We start from the raw sequence: 20,035 nt of genomic DNA, 5'->3' as shown, positions 1-20,035 counted from the left end.
CGGCTATTTCAGCCGATGGAAGACACAGGATTGATGGGTGGCGGCCGACGAGATGGATGGCGGCGCGACAGAAGACAGGCGAAGCTTCGACTGCCGGCGCGAAGGAAGATAGGCGGAGCTTCGGCTGGCTGGCAGCGCGATGGAAGACACAGGACTAGAAGTGCAATGGAAGACAGGCGGCGGTGGGTGCCGACGGCCCACAACGCCTCGACGGTGAGATGGGTGGCGGCCGGCGAGATGGATGGCAGTGAGATTGGGATGGAGGAGAATAAGACAGCCAATTTTTGTTGAAGAAGAAGACAGACGATTCTTAGGGATTTTTTTTTTCTAATTCAAGTGATATTAGGGCTTTTTTGTGTGATTTTGTTATTTGAGTAATTTTAAATTAATATATATTCCACATTAATGTTATGTGTAAATTTAAATCCACATCAACGTCACGTCAACATTTCGGTCACCGAAGCTAAAATTGTGGGGAAAATGAACTACTAATTCAATCTGTGATAAAAAAATGGAATTTTTTAAAAATATGGAAAAAATGGTATTCGGACAAAGTTTGTGATATTTGGTGCAATTAACCCTTTCTTTTTTGAATATGAACTCACATTTTTTTCTTAATTTTAATCCTTATAAATGCTCTTTATTTACAAAAAAATCGCCCTCAATTCAATCCCAATCACCCATTTTAAAAAATGATGGAACACTTTCTCGACTACATAAGAATCACCACCAATTTCATTAAAACCCGTGCCCATTAAAATGTTATACTTTTGGTGGACGGAGTGAGTAGCACTTTTCCGTCTTCTATGCCTTTATTTAATGAGCATTTGAATGTATTAATATTTTTTAATTTTAATATTACTCTCATCAATATTTTTTATTTTTCTTGTCCATCTCAAAAATATCTTCCTAATTTATATTTAGAAATAATTTCACTAAATATTATCCTTAGAACATCCACATAGTAAACCCCTTGAAGGAGTTTTTAGATGGTCTACATTATTTAAGAGTCACTTTGTCACAGAGGCTCTTTACATTCGGGCTCTCTAATTTTATTTTACACTTTATCTTTATTTTTAATATATTTTTAAATTAAATTAAGCATTGAATTTAACAACATAAATTTCATTAAAATTAAAATTCAACGTTACATTAATTAAAAAATTACAACAATTGACTTTACAATCCGTCGCATGCTCTCTTTCATCCTTGATTATCATATTATGCAAAGTAATGCACGCAAATATGACATCACTCAATTGCTCGTTCTTCCATAAACGAGTCTGACATTTGATAATAGCCCAACGAGCTTGAAGAACACCAATAGCTCATTTTTTGTTCTTTCGTGCAACTTCTTGCATCAGTTTGATCCTCATCTTCTTCTCGTTCGTAAGAAATGAAGGACTCCTGATGAAAACTGGCCAATTTGGATAAATTTCATCAATTAAGGAGCACACCATGTGATAGAATATGCAAATAAAATTGATATATTAATATTAATATGTTATGAGCCAATGTAGTGTTTATAAATGGAACGAGACTATGCAAATTATATATCTTCAATAGATCTAGTAAAAACTAACAACTTAAACAATATTGAGTGTGCTTGCGTTGTAGATATCTTGTTTGTAGTATGTGAGGGATTTGGTTTTTGTCTTATTAATAATGCAAGGTAGGGCTAGATTTGCATAAAGTTTGATAATACTCAATCCGTCCCATTTCAATAGGCTCATTTTTCTTTTTGGGTAAAAAAATTGTACTTAATTGGTGTGGACCACACCACTTTACTACCACTTTCCTACTAAAAAGTACGGAGTAAGTTTTTTTAATCTTCGTGCCCAAAAGAAGTGAACCTATTGGAGTGGGACAGAGGGAGTAGTTATTAATCACATTATAAGAACAGAGCATAAAAATAGTATAAAATAAATACTAAAATTTAATAAAATTATTGTTAATTATTATATAAATAATTATTGTGGTCAAATTCGTTGTCTATAACCATTAAAAATGTGATCATAAATAATAAGTTTTTGAAATCTATTATTTATGACCGTTTTTAGACAATAGGTCTTAGTTTTTATTGTTTATACAATAGACAATGACCTTCGCCTGCGATCTCTGGAAAGGGTAGAAATTAATGTCGGCGGCCGGAGCTCCAAAGCCTACGACGTCGTAATCTTCGGCGCCTCCGATTTCACCGGAAAATACGTAATTCGAGATGCTCTCAAATTCCTCAACGCTCCCAACTCTCCCCTCAAATCCCTGCCCTTGGCGGCCTGAAGCCCATCGCAACTATTGGAGGCCCTCATATGGGCCTCCGCCCCGAATTCGAAGCCCAAGATCCCCCTGCTGACCGCCGACACTTCGGACGGGAACTCGCTCACCCGCCTCGCATCCCAAGCGAGGATCATATTGGACTGCGTCGGCCCTTTCCGCATCTACGGGCAGCCCATTGTGGCGGCGTGCGTAGATTCGGGCTGCGACTACTTGGACATCTGCGGCGAGCTCGATTTCATGGAGAGCATGGAGGCTTCCTACCACGACAAGGCGATGGGGAATGGGTCGGGTCGTCGGTGCCGAACTAGGTTAAGGCGTATTTGAGCTTGCAGTCGGACAAGAGGATTGTGGGGAATTTCAGGATGTATGAATCGGCGGTTCTTGGGGTGGCCAACGCTGATAAGTTGATTGAGTTGCGGCGCTCCAGACCGAGGAGGGCCCGGCCCGTGATTCCTGGACCTACACCTCCGAAGGGCTCCATCATCAAGCACCAAAAGCAGCTCGGCCTCTGGGCTTACGCTTGCCATCAGCGGGCTCGGTTGTCGTACGAAGAACCCAGGCCGCATTGACTGAAAACCCCCACGGTTTACCCGGTGTGAACGGAGTGTTGAGCACATGAAGACGATGGAGGACTTCTGGTCATCCGCGAAGCTAGCCCATTTCGGTGTCAAATTAGGCTCAAAATCGTTGCTTGGTTTGTTTTCGGTGATCACACATGGTGTATTCTTGGGGCTCTTAAGTAGAAGCAGAGTGGGGAGATGGCTTCTGCTCAAGTTCCCGTGTTCTTCAGCCTTGGATGGTTCAGAAAGAACGGGCCTTCCGAGGAGGAAGTGGCGAGTGCTACCTTCAAGATGTGGTTCGTAGAACAGGGGTACTCGGACAGCAGTCTAGCGTCGCAGGGTGACAAGAAGCCCGACACGAAATTGGTGACAAGGGTGATGGGGCCAGAGATTGGATATCTGACGAACCCAATCGTGTTGCTTTAATGCGTTCTCGTGCTACGCTCTCGTGCTATTGAGTGAACGCGATAATCTGCCTAAAGGAGGAGTTTATACGCCTGGGCTCGTGTTTGACCCGACTGACCTCCATAAACGCTTGCAAGAGAACGAGATATCGTTTGATTTCATCTTTAAGAAAGCCATTTCTTCCTCAATACTGATGCGTGCCTCATCTAAGCTTTGAACATCTTACATTACATGATGCAATGAAATAATGCTTCTTCTTGAAATTCTTGGTCTGAAAATCAGTCACAAAATGCATATAATATGATGTTTTTTAATTATTATCAGTTAGCAATTAAATAAAGAAATACAATAGACAATGAGTCCTAAATTGTTGTATTTATTCAAAGCATATAGACAAATATTTTAAAAACCTATTGTCTATCACATCATTAGACAACAAACTTATAACACACTTATGTATTTTAATTATATGAAAATTAAAAATAACTTTGGCATCGAAACAAAAGAAGAAAGTGTTATTGGGGCATTCACTGTGGTGTTACCCCATAGTAGTGTCACATGTGTGCCACATCAACAACTACCTCATTTTTCAATTATCTTATATTTTCTCCACTATAACAGTACCTCATATTTAATTATTTATGGGCTATCAATATATTTACCACAATATATATATATATATATATATATATATTTCAATTTTTTTATTATATGAAACTTGAAATTCATACACACATGCATTTTTGGAATTATCGTGGGGCCCCACTATCCAGGAAGCAAAGGTGCTTTCTTTTATTTGCTACCTCAACTTCGCTTCCTCAAAATCAATGCCTCACTATCGAGGTAGCAATATTACTACCTTAAAACTTTCTAGGGCAGTGGAAGTTCTTAGTGTCTAAATACACGATTTTTTTTGTGTATTTGGATTCTTTTTCACGACTTTAAAATTTGTTAAAAAAATACACGAATTTATATAGTATTGTAATTTTCGCACAATTTAGAATTTCGCTCAAATTAAATATGACATGGTGACCTGATCGGCGAGAAAACTAAGGTTGCGGTGGTGGTCAGTTTCGAGAAGACAAAAACAATAGCGAAGAAATGAAGGCGGAGCAACATTATTTTTAATTGGATTTTTTTGATTTAGTTGATTTGTTGTCTTACCTTGTTTATTATTAGAAAATTTTTATATAATCATATGTTGAATTTCATTCGATTGATTGCATACTATTATTGTAGTAAAGCACAAATGTTGTTGATGAGTGAGGGGATGGACGATCGCTGGCGACAGGAGAGATTGTGAAGAAGAATAGGGTGATGAGGTGGAATTAAAAAAAATAAAAATTAAATTATTTCGTAAACAAAACGTCATTTTGATCCTAATTATGCCACATATATACAATCATATCAAATTTAATTTGGACGAAAAAAAATTAAATTATGGTTATATAAATTCGTGTAATTTTTAAACTTTATAAAAAAACTAAAATACACTCAAATTTTATGTATTTAAACGCCAATTATTCAAAAGAAAAAACCTAACTTCCTTATTTGGTATGCGGGTGTTGGCTCCGCTGTAAGTGGTTAGTGCCCAAAGTTTGAAGGCCTGCATTCGAGACCATACGTGTGTTGGCGTAGCTGCAAGTGGTTAAAAAAACCTAACTTCCTTCTACATTGTGAGACAACCCACCGCTCGTCCCCCACGTTGCTGTCGCCGCCACCTTCTCCAGCCCGGCGCGGCCTCCTCCCTTCTACCCTAACCACTACTCATCAAAACCCCAAAATCCTCCACCTGAATCTTCCTCTTTCTCTCATTCGACAGACGGCCAGGGACGGGGGGGGGGGGGGGGGGGGCTAGAGCCACCTCCCAAATTCTGAGTTTTTTTTTTTAAATATATGTTTATACCTATTATAAAATAATTTTGTTTTATAAAAGAGTATTTGGTTATTATATTCTCTCATATATACTTAATTTAAGGATAATTCTGTTATTTAAAACTATATAATCTATGAAATATTGTTTGTTATTATCACTATTATACTTGTCTTTTAATAAAAAAATGCCTAATATGTATGAAATGCTAAAAAAAATTATGATGTATTGAAACTAATTTGTAATATATAGAAAATATATAATCTATGAACATGTTGTTTGTTATTATTATTATTATGCTTGCCTTTTAATAAAAAAATGTCTTAAATATACGGAATGCCCAAAAAAAGTTTTGTGATATATTGAAACTATATAATCTATGAAAATATTATTCGTTATTATTAGTATTATGCTCGTATTTTAATAAAAAAAATACCTTAAATATACAGAATGCCCAAAAAAAATTTCTCGGGAACCCCCGCACAAGTTCAGCCCCCCCGAACTTAATTCCTAGCTCGGTCCCTGCAGACGGCTGCTCGTCTCCCTCCGCCACCGTCGCCCTTCCTCATCTCTATTTCTGACAGCGAACGGCGGGAATCGCCGCCCTCCCCGCCTAAACGCAGCGCTGTCTCCGACGACATCTTAGTACTGATCCTCTTGTTTCTTCGATTTAAACCGAGGTAGTGTTATTTAGGATGCTTATTTTTTCTTTCTTTTTAGTCGAAATTGTTTCTTCGATTTAAACCGAGGTAGTGTTATTTAGGATGCTTATTTTTTCTTTCTTTTTAGTCGAAATTGTCTATGTCTTGGATGTAGTTTTTCGTTGTTCCATGTGTTACGTATATGAGGTTTTTTTTTTTGGCTGGCATGAATATGTTCACTGAGTTATATATCGTGTCAGAGTATTCATCTTCGTGTTTGATAAAAAAAAGTTGATAGTGTGTGATATGCTTGTTGTGCTCAATTTCACTTTGTTCATGCATTGTCTGAGACTATTTGAGTGTCACTGACTCAACCAAGTTAGGATTATTGAGTAATATTCTGTGTTGCTTCTCTTTGCTCATCTTCATTATCAGTTGCATCATAGTTAGCTCATATATGTAGATATAGAAAATGAGAGCAGAAGGGATGAGGATTCTGGATAGAACAGTGAGCTAGAAAAATTGTTATCAGCTTCCATGATTACAGCTTTTGTTATGCTTTTCTTATGATTCACTGATTCATGCAAGTTTAGTGAGTAATACTCTAAGAATTTATGCACCATTAGGCTCATTAATTCAATTGTTATCAATAAAAGTTGTCGTGTTAGATGAATGAGGAATATAAATCAAGTAGATTTCTCACTGTATATATTGGCGTAGGGAGGTGAATTTGATCCAAAATAATCACATTTATATTAATTCCATCAAGTAAAATAGAGTTTTCCTAGATATCTTAGCTAAAATTATTCTACTAGTATTTTCTTTTGTATTTTCCAACTTTGATTTTATCTCAAATAATCAATAAATGTGTTTCGGCCCTTATTTCTTATGTGAAATCAGCTTACAGAACAGTTGGCCTAAACAAGCCCATGCAAAAGCAAAACGTATAAGCTAAGCCCATCTCTAAATTAGACATTGTAAATTATTTACAAGCACCAAATTCAGAATTAAATATAGTTTTTGAAGCTTGACTTTGTCTTAATTTCATTGTCAGTTTTGTTTTGGGTTTTTTTGTTTGGATTTCTTGCAATGTGTGGGTGTTGGTTGTTTGCAATGAAATTAAGAGGTCTGATTGGATAGATTTTTTTTTTTTGGAAATCTGATTAGATAGAAATTAGGTTACCATAAAATAATTTTGAAGTTTACAGTTAAATGTTCTTTCATTGTAGCACAAGATACAATTTGAGCTGGATTATGCCTTTGATTTATTGACAATTGTAAAGCTTGTGCTTTTGTACCTTGTTGGCGTTGTGTTCATTTCTGATGTGTACATTTCTTTTGTTCTTAATGATGAACTACAAGATGAGAAACGAGATTATATTAAAATTGTTTCAGATTTGTAGTTAGCTCTTAGTTTAACGTAAGAGAAATGGATAAAGGGTGGATGTCCAAAAGTCGATTATCAAAAGAGTACGAAGATGGAGTCGAATCTTTCTTCAATTTTGCAATTGCAAATGGGATGCCTTGTCCGTGTGTAAAGTGCGGTAATCTATTTCACCGGCCTGTCAACATCATAAGAGCGCATTTTACATATAATGGAATAGATTTAACATACACTAGTTGGATCTTTCACGGGAGAGATATGTTGAAAATACTAATCAAGGTCAATAAACAACCACATCTAGAAGTATAGAAATATTTAGCAATAGTCAAAAGATATATTTTGTGTGACTTTAGTAGGATTTTGTATGACTTTGCTTCATATTGTAATCTATAAATAGATATCAATGTAATATGAAAATAAGTAAGAGAAATACAAGAAACAATCTTTACAATCTCTCAAATTCTCTTACAATATGTCTATACCATATTTTAACATGGTATCAGAGCATGTTTAATCCTTGGAACTCAGAAAAATTTTCCTCATTGTTCCTTTTTTACCTCAACCCAAATCAAGGCAGCCAAGCCGGTTTTTTTTCTCCATTTTCCTTCCTGAAAAAAATTAGATCACAATGTCAGAAGAAAGGCAGATCATAGAACCAAAATCAGATACAAACGAGCTAACCCAACAAATAGCCAATCTGATGCGAAACTCCGAAAACGTCGTGCTCGGATTCAAATTACATGGCAACAATTATCCCCTATGGGCACGCCTCATGAAGGTAGCCATAGGCAGCAGGGGCAGGTCCGGACACATCACCGGACAACCACCACCACCAAAACCTGCAGATCCGAATTACAACAAATGGGAAGAAACAGATCTGGCTGTTTTTTCTTGGTTACTACAGAATATGGAAGGGAAACTAGTGATGAACTTCGCCCAACATCAGACGGCTAAGGCCGTTTGGGATAGTCTAGCAGTAACATACGGTAGTGGAGCCACAGATCCGCTCCAAATCTACGACTTGGAGGTGAAAGCAAATAAGGTGAACCAAGGACAACTTACCCTAGAGGACTACTGGAATGAACTACAAGCCATATGGCTCAACATCGACACACGGGAGCCGAATCCGCTAGATTGCTGCGAAAAGGGCATCACCAAATACCAGAAGCTCATCGAGAGTCGGCGTCTGTATCAATTTCTATCCGGGTTGGACTCAAAATATGACCACGTTCGACGGGATATCCTCAAGGAAATCCCGGCTCCCTCAGCGGAATCGGCGTTCTCGAAAGTGAGAAGAGAGGCCGCCCGACTACAAATCTTGCAGCCGGCAACCAACCACGCCGACATCGACGCCTCATCATCGGGAGGAGTCGGAGCCGGACTCGCCGCCGTCCACCGCCCTACTCAACGGGCTGAAATCCGACCACCACACACCGCCACCATCAGGAACAACCCACCACGCTCAGGAAACTTCCAAAATCGAAAAAAGGAAGATAAATCCAAGCTCTACTGTACTCATTGTGGCATGAACAAACACACCAAAGAGATGTGCTTCCAAATTGTTGGTTACCCGGAATGGTGGGAAGACAACAACAAAATAGCGAAAGGAAAAATGGCAGACGGAAGTGGAGCAACACCAACCGGAACGACGGTGGCCGAAAACCGGCCGGCGTGGCCCACGGTGTCGGCGGCCATGGCTGTCGACCGACTGGCAGCTGGAACGTGGGGCGCGAGGGAGATGTTGGCGGCTGGAGATCAGTCCCCGCTGACCGTGAGGGCGGCGGCACCGGCCGTGATGCGACCAGCGGCGGCGGAGGTGGCTGAAGAACGTCCGGCTGTGCAAGGGGGTAGAAAAAATCGTGGAGGAGAAGGCGCCTATGAAGGAGGCGCAGGTATTGGAGGTGAAATTAAAGGGTTTGGTGGTGTTTTGCAACATAAACCCCTAACTTTCTCATATTACTATAAAAGACCCCATTTTTTGGGGTCAAGTCCCTCAAATTTTGCAAATTCGAAATTTCCACCCCTTAACTATTCTAAATTCCAGAAAGAACCCCATCTTATGAAAACTAACTCCCTAGTTTTTCATAAATTAAAAAACCACCCCAAACCTTTGTGTAATACGAAAAATACCAGCCTTTTATGTAGAAAATCCCTAAAATCTTCCGCTACATATCAAAACTCATCTGATAATAGGGATAGGGATAAAAGGTGGATTTTTGATTGTGGAGCCACTGATACGATGACTTTTGATAAAACTGATATCATGAAGGCATCAGCACCATACCGAACACATGTTCAAACTGCAAATGGTGACTTAACCCGTGTTGAAGGGGCTGGAACCATAGAAATCTCTCCTACTATGCACCTCTCAAACTGTCTATATGTCCCTTCTCTGTCTCATAAACTCCTGTCTATTAGCCATGTTACAAAAGAACTAAATTGTACTATGCTAATGAATCCTCAATTTTGTCTTCTTCAGGATATCAGGACGGGGGAGATTATTGGACGTGGCACTGAGAGAAATGGGTTATAGTATGTGGATGAGATAGCTCAACAAGGCGAGGTGATGCTCGCTCACGGAACTGCTAACCGTGACGCTTGGCTTTGGCATCGTCGGTTAGGGCATCCTTCCACAAGTTATCTTAAGATATTATTTCCTGAATTAATAAAGGGGGGAACTCTGTCTTGTGAAACTTGTATTTTGGCTAAAAGCCACAGACACTCTTTTAAACCTAATAATACTGTGGTTAAATCTATTTTTTCTTTAATTCATTCTGATGTTTGGGGACCTTCACCTATTGCCGGAGGTCCGGGTTTTAAATATTTTTTGCTTTTCATTGATGATTGCACAAGGATGACATGGGTTTATTTCCTCAAACACAAATCTGAAGTTTTTGAAAAATTTACCCATTTTTCAACCATGATTCAAACTCAATTTGAGAAAAACATTCAGACTCTTAGAACCGATAATGGGGGGGAATTTGTCAATAGATCTATGCAGGAATTTTGTCAAAAAAAGGGGATAATCCATCAAACTACATGTCCCCATACCCCTGAACAAAATGGTGTAGCAGAAAGAAAAAATAGAATTCTCCTTGAAATGACTAGAGCTGTGATGATTGAATCTAAAGTACCCACACACTTCTGGCCTGAAGCTGTTGCTACCTCTGTCTATCTTATAAACCGTCTTCCCACTAGAACTCTCCAGTTACAGACTCCTTTAGAAAAACTCTCCACCTTGGCATCTGTCCCTCTTGCTCTTACTCTCCAACCTAGGGTTTTCGGGTGCTCTGTTTTTGTCCATATCCCCAAACATGAAAGAACTAAACTTTCCCCGTGTGCCATTAAATGTGTCTTTGTAGGTTATGGCATTAATCAGAAAGGGTATAGGTGTTACAATCCTAAAACTCGTCAAGTCTTAACCACCACGAATTGTGATTTTCAAGAAACTGAGTTCTTCTATGATAACCAACTTAACAGTCAGGGGGAGAGAGAGCAAGGAAATAAAATAGACTTGTTAAGCTGGTTACCAATGCCAAGTACGGAAGCAGGACCAACAGAAACAGTTAACCTTGCCACTGAGCAGGTCTCATCCACTACAGAGCCCATATCTCCTCGGTACCCTGATTCTATATCTCCTCCACCATTGATATCCGAGGTAAGGCATTCAGAACAAACTTTATCCTCTGAGGTACCTGATTATGTTCATCAAACTTTATCCTCTGAGGTACCTGATTATGTTCATCAAGTTGTTGATGAAGAACAGGAGAATATTGCAGAGAAAGATACCAGGGGATACGTGCTGCCTCCTAGGAGTACTCGAGGGATTCCTCCTAAAAGGTACACTCCGGAGAAGGTCGGGAAGAACTCTCGGTATTCTATTGGAAAGATCGCTAAAGGAAATCTATCCAGAACTGCTGTTGCTTATGAAGAAGCACTGTATGATGAAGATATCCCGACGACAGCTGAACAGGCTCTTGAAATTAAGCACTGGAGAGAGGCCATGAAGAAGAAGATCAGTGCGTTAAATCGGAATCATACTTGGGAGAAGTGCAGATTGCCAAAAGGGAAGAAAACTGTGGGATGTAAGTGGGTCTTCACCATCAAAAGAAAACCAGATGGGTCAATTGAGCGATACAAAGCTCGATTGGTCGCAAAAGGGTACACACAGATATATGGGATCGACTATGAGGAGACTTTCTCTCCTGTTGCAAAAATGAACACCGTCAGGGCTCTCCTCTCTATTGCTGCTAATAAAGATTGGGACCTCCACCAATTCGATGTTACAAATGCTTTCCTCCATGGAGAACTTGAAGAAGAAATGGAGGTTTACATGGAAGTTCCCCAGGGTTTCTCAGAAGAATTCGGAGTTGGTGAAGTATGCAAATTGAAGAAGACACTGTATGGGCTCAAACAATCCCCCAGAGCCTGGTTTGGGAGATTCACCACGGCCATGAAAAAGTTTGGGTACCAGCAAAGCAATGCCGATCACACCTTATTTTTGAAGAAGAGAGGTGACCTTATTTCCTGTTTAGTCATTTATGTTGATGATATGATCATAACAGGAAACGACTTGGAAGAAATCCAAAAGTTGAAAGATAGGCTGTTCAAGGAGTTTGAGATGAAGGACTTGGGAAGACTTAAGTACTTCCTTGGAATAGAAGTTCTCAGGTCAAACAGGGGGATCTTTATCAACCAAAAGAAGTATACTCTAGACCTTCTAGCAGAAACAGGGATGCTAGATTGCAAGCCAACAGAGACGCCTATTGCTATGAATCACGGGCTACAGATTGAGGAAGGAGCAGAACTGACTAATCGAGGAAAATATCAGCGCTTAGTGGGAAAACTCATCTATCTTTCTCATACGCGACCTGATATCTCTTATGCCGTTGGAGTGGTAAGCCAATTCATGCACCAACCACAAGCTAACCACATGGAAGCTGCGATCAGGATTGTAAAATATTTGAAAGGAACTTTTGATTATGGAGTGTTATTCAAGAAATCTGGACACCTTGAAATACAGGCATACACTGATGCTGACTGGGCTGGAAATCCCGTCGATCGAAAGTCAACAGCAGGATACTTCACCTTTATTGGAGGCAACCTTGTCTCATGGAGGAGTAAGAAACAGAAAGTGGTAGCACTCTCTAGTGCAGAAGCCGAGTTCAGGGGAATCAAGAGTGGACTAACCGAAGTCCTGTGGCTAAAAAGATTGTTGACTGAATTGGGTCTTCAACCGACAAAGACATGTCAAATGTTTTGTGACAATAAAGCAGCCATCAGCATATCAGAAAATCCTGTTCAACACGACAGAACAAAACATGTAGAAGTTGATAGACACTTTATCAAAGAAAAAATTGAAGGAGGTATTGTGACGCTCCCATTCGTAAGGTCTGAAGACCAACTAGCAGACATCCTAACCAAAGCTGTGAACTCCAAGAATTTTTCAGAAGTTCTTGGCAAGTTGAATATCGGGAATCCCGTTACTCAACTTGAGGGGGAGTGTTGAAAATACTAATCAAGGTCAATAAACAACCACATCTAGAAGTATAGAAATATTTAGCAATAGTCAAAAGATATATTTTGTGTGACTTTAGTAGGATTTTGTATGACTTTGCTTCATATTGTAATCTATAAATAGATATCAATGTAATATGAAAATAAGTAAGAGAAATACAAGAAACAATCTTTACAATCTCTCAAATTCTCTTACAATATGTCTATACCATATTTTAACAAGATATAGATCTCGCACAACTGATAAAGATGAAGGGAGTAGCAGTGAAGTTATATGAGGCTGATCTTTTCTTCCTCTTCCGTGAAACATTGAGTTGTTTGCCGCTATCACAATTTGATCTTCATAGGGTCAAAGCTTTGTCTCCTTCCCATGTCTTAAAATATTTTTCTTATTCATTGTTTGTTTGACTAGAGGTCAAAGCAACTTTTTTTTTTTTTGAGGGAGAGGTCAAAGCAACTTTATATGATGATGATGATTGTGTAATACTTATGAATAGATTGATGGATACTACTCTTTATTATTATTTTTATTTTTGTTTGAGATACCACTCTTTAGTTATATAAATCGATTGATCATGCCTAATTAACAATTGTTTGAACCTAAACTATATGACAAAACTATTCCTTGCAGGTACCAAAGTATTTGACTTTAAATTTTACATGCATGAATCTTGATAGTGGGTTGGATATTTGAAATTAGAAGTTACGATTCAATTCGTTTTCAAATAAGTATCGACTCTTCGTAGCGAAGATGACTTTGCATGTATTTAATTATTTTATTTTAATCATATGCAAAAACTTGTTTAAATTAATTTTTTTTTTTCCACAACACCTACACAATATGTAGTAGAAAAATTAGTCATAATAGTTTTGTCAGATAAGTTCGGTTCTAAATTGGTTATGCTAATGACTTGCTCATGAAACATCAAAACCTTGCTGCTAATTATCATTTCCACATTTCATTATTTAAGTTTGATTACATTGGTGGGACCTAACCGCACCAAATTAATGCATGTGAATGGTGTTGAGTTGCATCTATTCTATAATACGATGGCCTCAGCACGCCTCAAATTTTTTCTTTTCATTCTCAATCTCCAATGTTGCATTTGAGAATCCAATTTATATATTCTCATTCTCACTTTTAAAACAAAAGTCACGCCTCCCTCTTTCTCACGCCTCCCTCTTCCTCACCCCATCGCCTCCGTCCCTGAATCCGGTCGGCGTCGTCTCCCCCTTCACTGTCTCTCTCTTCTCTCAATCATTTTCTCTCTCTAAAGTCGATTGCACACTCAAATCGAGCCCTAATTCCCCTCTTAAACTGCCCGCCTCTCTCTCCCTCTAAATTCCGACGTCGCCGCCGTCCTAAGGGCAGCGTTGCCCCGCCTCATCTCTAACTCCCTCTTACATTCCTTAATTAATTCGATTCTATTTCCACTTCTTAAACCCATGAGAATTCTCCATTCGAAGCAATTAATACAAGAGCCCTAAGATTTCTTTTTCCTATAACCAGTTGTCGTTCCTTCTTCTAGACTCCAGCGAAATAGTCGTCGCTGAGCTTGCGGTTCGTCCGTCGCCGAGTCACCGCTGAGTCCTAGAGTTCGTCCACCGTGCCGTCGACCCCCACCCCACCGACGACTCCTCTGTTTTGATACCTCCATTTCCGGATCTGCCGTGATTCTTCCTACACACCTATGGTAAGTATTAAATTAGTTTCCTAATTTAATAACGCGTTTCACTATTTTAAATATAGAATGATTATTATTTTAGAAAGAACAAATTTTGGAAAGAATTTTAACAATGGAAACTAATACGATGCATCGTGTTTTTTCTACTTTTATTCTTCTTTTGCTGTGTTTAGGGAGCAAAGCAAACCTTTTGCTGTGTAATTTAGTGCTTCGTATTTGAATAAAATTTGTTTTTGACTTGTGAAAGATATGTTATAAGCCTTTCGACGGAATATGTAAATTACAGTTGATTGGGTCCATATATTTGTGAAACCCAGATCTTTCGATAAGAATATAAAAGACCTTTAAATAGTATAATAAATTCTATTATTTCAAAGAGATTTTATAAATCTTGATCTCGTTGCTAAATTATACGAGAATATTAATACAAGTATTTTTTTTTAAGTATTTATCTATTTACTTAGTATTTATTTTTTTATTTATTTTTGGACATCAAGCACATATATATATATATATATATATATATATATATATATATATATAGAGAGAGCATTTTTGTGATCAGAGTATGGATTTGAAAGATGGACGAATCATTTTTCTCCAAGGTCACTATACAAGATATTTTGCTTTGTTTATTCCAAAAATCATGGGTATTATATAGCCTCGTATATATGCTCAATTACACACAAGTTCAGCGTTTACAATTCACCACGTCAATTTTTCAACCTCATATAAAAGCCTTTTACTCTTGTTCCCCACCCAATAGCTCAGACTGAATCATTGGAGCGGTAAAGAATTCTTCTTTCCTTTCCTTTCTGCAGCTCGATCTTTTATTCTTCAAGCAACTTCTTACACTTCTTTTCTGCAGCTCGATCTTTTATTCTTCAAGCAACTTCTTACACTTCTTTTAAACTCCTGCAGAAACATTGAAGAATTTACAAACAAACTTGCAGAAACATTGAAGAATTTACAAACAAACTCACGAACCACATCTCCAACCTCGTCGTCTGTATTTAAGGTCTAGACTCCAAACTCCTTCTCACCACTTTCTTTTATTCTATTTATCATTCGTATACCCAACCAGCAACAAAGACTTGAGGACTTGAATAAGCATGGACTAAAACTTTGTCATATTTCTGACCCTTCAAAATCAAAAGAAATGAACATACTACAAGAACACACACATGCATAAGTCTTAATACCAAGAATCCATTTTATTTTTTTTTAATCTGTGAATTTTTTTGATTACCTTTGGTTTTGGGGATGAGTGGCAATAAGAGGGCAACGCACTGTCGGAGCTTCGACCCCGGGCTGACGAGGCCGCGGCTGTCGGTGCTGCATATGTGGCAGCAGTCGCCGGCCGCTCACGGCCAAGACAGATGGAGTCGAGGCAAGGCAGAGCGGAGCCGGGGTGGACGAAATGCCGCTGGAGAAGACGGCGGCTCCTGTTGGGGCGGCTGGTAGCTGGCAGGAGCCGAGGCGGCTGAGCAAGGCAACGCGGACAGAGGCGGAATGATGCGGCCCCATGGAGAGGCAGTGCGAGGAGCTGCCGTACGGGGCGGCGCGGCCGAAGGCCAGGCGCCGCTGGTCATGGCGAGAACAGAGCAGCAGCAGCGGTGGTCCTTCATAGCCGTCTGCTGCAGGAAACGCGAGGCGGCAAGAGAGAGAGGGTGATGGCGGAGGCGGACTCCGGCGGTGGTTCCGCCGGGTAGCGGCGACGGAGGCGGAATTTAGGGAGGAAGAAAGGGGCGGTGAGATTGGAGAGAAGGGGGAGGGAACCGATTTTGAAGAAGAGAAGTGAAAGATGTTTAGGTTTTCCTTAAAAGAAAAGTTTGACTTTCATAATTGGACTCCTTGTGTTTGGGCTTGCTATAAATCCTAGACTGGGCCGATTTTTTTAATCATCTGACGGGCTCAGTTTATGTTTGTTTTGGGCCTTATCTGTATTTGACCAGAATTTCTTAATAACCATTGGGCTGATTCTAAAAAAAAAAATGCTTGGGCTTTATTAATTATTTTATAAAGTTTATAGATTCATTCAAAGAGATTATTAATCCGGGCAAAGTGTATCAATAATTAGCAATTCCCTTTACTTAGAAATTAGAATGACACTTCGAGACCTATTTAAAAATAGATTTTTTGTAGGTCCGAGTAATCAAGGGCAATAGAACTTCAAGCGAGGCGAGTGTTGAATCTCCACTTTCGAGGTGGGCTATATTTTGGTAAAATGTATCTTGAGTTATATAAGCTCTGATATTTCATGAAAGTTGCTTGTTTATCCAATATAAATGTTTTTATGTGTGTTCTGTATTGTTTAATGCCCGCATAAGCATCGATCGAGATTTTCATTTGGCCTAACACGTTAGATGAGGATTGTGTACACAAGGTTAGTGGCTCGATGGGTTGATCGCCATCGTGCACTAACAAAGCTAAGAGGCGTTATAAGGGTGCTTGCCTGGATGTGTTCCGATGCACAGTTATGATTATTGATCTGACCGGGTGCGTCCCGAGATTGATAAATGGGAGAAAAGAAAGCGATCCGTCGGTGGCTAGAGGTCCGGGATCATAAGCACCGAGTAACAATCGAACGTTACATGGCACGCCACTTAATAAGAAAAGTTTTGTCATGCTTAGAAGTGGATTTCTGTTTTAAAACCTTCTGAGTCATGATTGTGATATTGGATAAACTGTTTGACTATTTCATAAGATGTTTCGAAAACTCATGCCCACTGAGTACACTAGTACTCAGCCCAAATTATTTTCAAATGTTTTCAAGTTGATCGGTTGGTGCAGACAGGGTTGAGTTGAAGCTAGGGTTCCACGCTGTCTTTTGCTTCCGCTAATGGCTAGCTTGTTATCTTGTCTTTCAATTCCCTAAACTAAGAACTTCTATTATATGGTGCAATATTATCTTGTTGAACTTAGACTTTTTAACTCATATTTCTATTAATAAAGTTATTGTTGATTATGAACAGAGTCGCGGAACTAAACTTATGCGATCCCGTGAGTTTAAATATTATCAATTGATTGGCATCACTCAATGCCTTTCATTTTATCTCTTCAAATTATAAATAACCCATTTAAAAGGGCAAATTGTCAAGTTTATTCAGCTCTATTAAGAATTCCCATTATTTTTCTATTTATCTTTGTCTTAATAAAATCGGGGTGTTACAATATTTCATAGTGATTTCTTCTTCTTTTGCAGTGTTTAGGGAGCAGAGCAAACCTTGCAGAAAGAAGGTCCGAGTTTTGGCAAGTCCATTCATCATCATCATCACCATCACGTTCATGCTCTTAATCTTAATTAATTAAATTTGATTCATAACACATCGATCACACTTCAATTCGCAGATGCTAACTCTCTCCACTGATTCAGAAAGAAGCGTCGACTGACTGCTCAAGATTCCTAATCTAGGTTACAAAGTACCACGCTGCACGAAATTGCAAGGTTACATTCTTAATCCTCGCTTTTCCGATATTTATAAGTTTTAATTGCATATTTTGATTTTTCTCCAATATTGTTAGGCTATGCTTGGAATACCAAAGATGAGCAGCAGGGAGCAAAAAAGCTGTGAGAAATAGGCAGAGGGAAAAGTCCAGAGCAGAACTAACCAGAGCAGAGTTGCCAGAGCAAAGCTTCCAGAGCAGAGCTGCCAGAGCAGAGTTGCCAGAGCAGAGCTTCCAGAGCAGAGCTGCCAGAGCTAGAGCTAACCAGAGCAGAGCTTCCAGAGCAGAATGCCAGAGCCAAGTTGCCAGAGCAGAGATGCCAGAGCCAGAGCTAGCCAGGGCAGAGATGCCAGAGCCAGAGCTAACCAGAGCAGAGTTGCCAGAGCAAAGCTTCCAAAGCAGAGCTTCCAGAGCAGAACTGCCAGAGCCAGAGCCAGAGCCAGAGCTAACCAGAGCAGAGCTTCCAAAGCAGAGGGCCAGAGCCAAGTTGCCAGAGCAGAGATGCCAGAGCTAAGTCAATAAAGTCAGAGCCAGAGCCAAGTCGCCAGATCCAGAGTCAGAGCTAAGTCATTAGAGTCAGAGCCAACTCGCCAGATCCAGAGTCAGAGCTAAGATATTGGAGCCAGAGAGCAGAGCCACACGCCAGAGACAATTCGCCAGAAGGCGAAGCTACTTAGCAGAGCGTGCCAAAGAGTAGAAGTCTGCCCCAAGGAAGGAAATCCAGAGCTACTAGACAGAGCGGGATGATGAAGACAGAATCCAGCTCTGTAATTAGGGGACAACGACCTGACAAGTTATAATCTAATAATAGCCTTAATTAGTTTAATGGATTAGGCCTGCGGAATAGATAACCAGACGAATTTACTACTTTACCCCGACTGTAATGCCTATAAATACCTACGATGATGAAATAAAACACACGCTCTCTCTTTTACTGCTTTAATAACTCTTCTCTTTCCTTTCTCTCTAGAGTTTGAACTAATAAAATTACATATATAAATAAAATATCTAAATTGTTAGAGTTATGTTTGTTAGATAGTTGACAATTGGAGTCATGGTTGAATATAATTTCATATTTGATGATGCTCTCTCAAACTCTAGATGAGGTGATGCTCAAAACTCCAGACGAGATGGTGCTCTTTCAAGTTTTAGACGAGATGATTCTCTTTCAAGTTTCAGACAAGATGATGCTCAGAAGTTAGAGGTGATCTGTCAAGTTTGCGACGAGATGATGCCCACAACTTGGTTGGTCTTAAAACTCCAAATGATACGATGTTCGATAGATCAGTTATGGTCTTTTAAATATCAGGCGGGATTATTTTCATAATTAGTTATGCTTTTAGAAGTTCGGAATTATATAATACTTACAATTCAATTATGATTTTTCAAACTCCATATAAAATTTATTATGGTCAAAAGGCAAAATAAAAAAAATTGAACAAAATTAATAAATCTTGTAACAACAAATGCAACAAATCAATCCTCCATCATACCTATGTCAAATTTATATGTATTTCTACTTTTTTTTTTCTTGCGCGTCAACTTTTTATAAAATTTCATATGAAAACTAATGGGTATTTTTTTGACCTCAACAAAATTAATAATTTAATTGCTAAAAGTTGTTGAGATTAATAGAATTTAAAATGTATTACTAATTTAATTTAATCTAATTAATTATATAAATAATTTACGTAAAAAATTATTTTATATAATTATCATAAGAAGTTCGGAAATATATAAATTACAAGAAAATATGTACCCGTCGAATTTCGACGGGTAATACACTAGTATAGTGAATGCTTATAGTGTCTACTGTTTTTCGCTAATTTTAATACTTTTAATTTATATGAATCAAGCAAGTTAGTTTACTTATATCAATTATCAAGAAATTTTTTAAATTTCAAACAATTTTAATAAATAATAGATTAAGTTTTATAAATTTATCTAGGTTAAACATAATAATTTGTAAACGTTCCCTTATACCTTATTATATTGCTAAAACTCATGTGACTCCGACAAGACAAGCCAGATATATTCAAAATCTTGCTCGCATTCCATATTTGAAATTTCGTCTAAAGCTCGTGACTTTTACAAATATCTTGAAGGTCAACTCATTTTCAAAGCTCGATCTAAAACTACGTTATATCTTAACACAATAATACTGTTGAAGCAAGCCGTCTTAGCTCAGCTGGTAGAGCGCATGGCTTTTAACCATGTGGTCGTGGGTTCGATTCCCACAGACGGCG

General features: G+C 38.7%; 3 long non-coding RNA genes, 1 other non-coding gene and 1 pseudogene across 5 annotated transcripts; 4 read left to right on the top strand and 1 right to left on the bottom strand.

Annotated features, from left to right (window-relative positions):
* Nucleotides 1–15: 15 nt before the first annotated feature.
* On the top strand, nt 16–3,459 carry LOC131003857 (probable mitochondrial saccharopine dehydrogenase-like oxidoreductase At5g39410; annotated as a pseudogene).
* An 11,510-nt stretch (nt 3,460–14,969) lies between these two features.
* On the bottom strand, nt 14,970–15,479 carry LOC131003875 (uncharacterized). Of its 2 annotated transcripts, none has more exons than XR_009094829.1 (2): nt 15,342–15,479; nt 14,970–15,257 (listed from the first exon to the last, which is right to left on the bottom strand). It is a non-coding gene; the product is annotated as an uncharacterized LOC131003875 (long non-coding RNA). The 2 variants fall into 2 exon arrangements; XR_009094830.1 differs by having other exon boundaries at nt 15,330–15,465.
* LOC131003876 (uncharacterized) lies at nt 15,030–16,385 on the top strand. The gene is made up of 2 exons (XR_009094831.1): nt 15,030–15,130; nt 15,264–16,385. It is a non-coding gene; the product is annotated as an uncharacterized LOC131003876 (long non-coding RNA).
* Nucleotides 16,386–17,560: 1,175 nt separating this feature from the next.
* Nucleotides 17,561–18,732, top strand: LOC131003877 (uncharacterized). Its single transcript, XR_009094832.1, has 2 exons — nt 17,561–17,790; nt 17,868–18,732. It is a non-coding gene; the product is annotated as an uncharacterized LOC131003877 (long non-coding RNA).
* A 1,230-nt stretch (nt 18,733–19,962) lies between these two features.
* TRNAK-UUU (transfer RNA lysine (anticodon UUU)) lies at nt 19,963–20,035 on the top strand. The gene has a single exon. It is a non-coding gene; the product is annotated as a tRNA-Lys (tRNA).

The sequence above is a fragment of the Salvia miltiorrhiza genome, unplaced genomic scaffold, assembly GCF_028751815.1.
Source record: "Salvia miltiorrhiza cultivar Shanhuang (shh) unplaced genomic scaffold, IMPLAD_Smil_shh original_scaffold_282_1, whole genome shotgun sequence".
Taxonomy (NCBI): Eukaryota; Viridiplantae; Streptophyta; class Magnoliopsida; order Lamiales; family Lamiaceae; genus Salvia; species Salvia miltiorrhiza.
The sequence above is the reverse complement of the archived record's forward strand: the minus strand, read 5'-3'. Positions and strand labels throughout refer to the sequence as shown.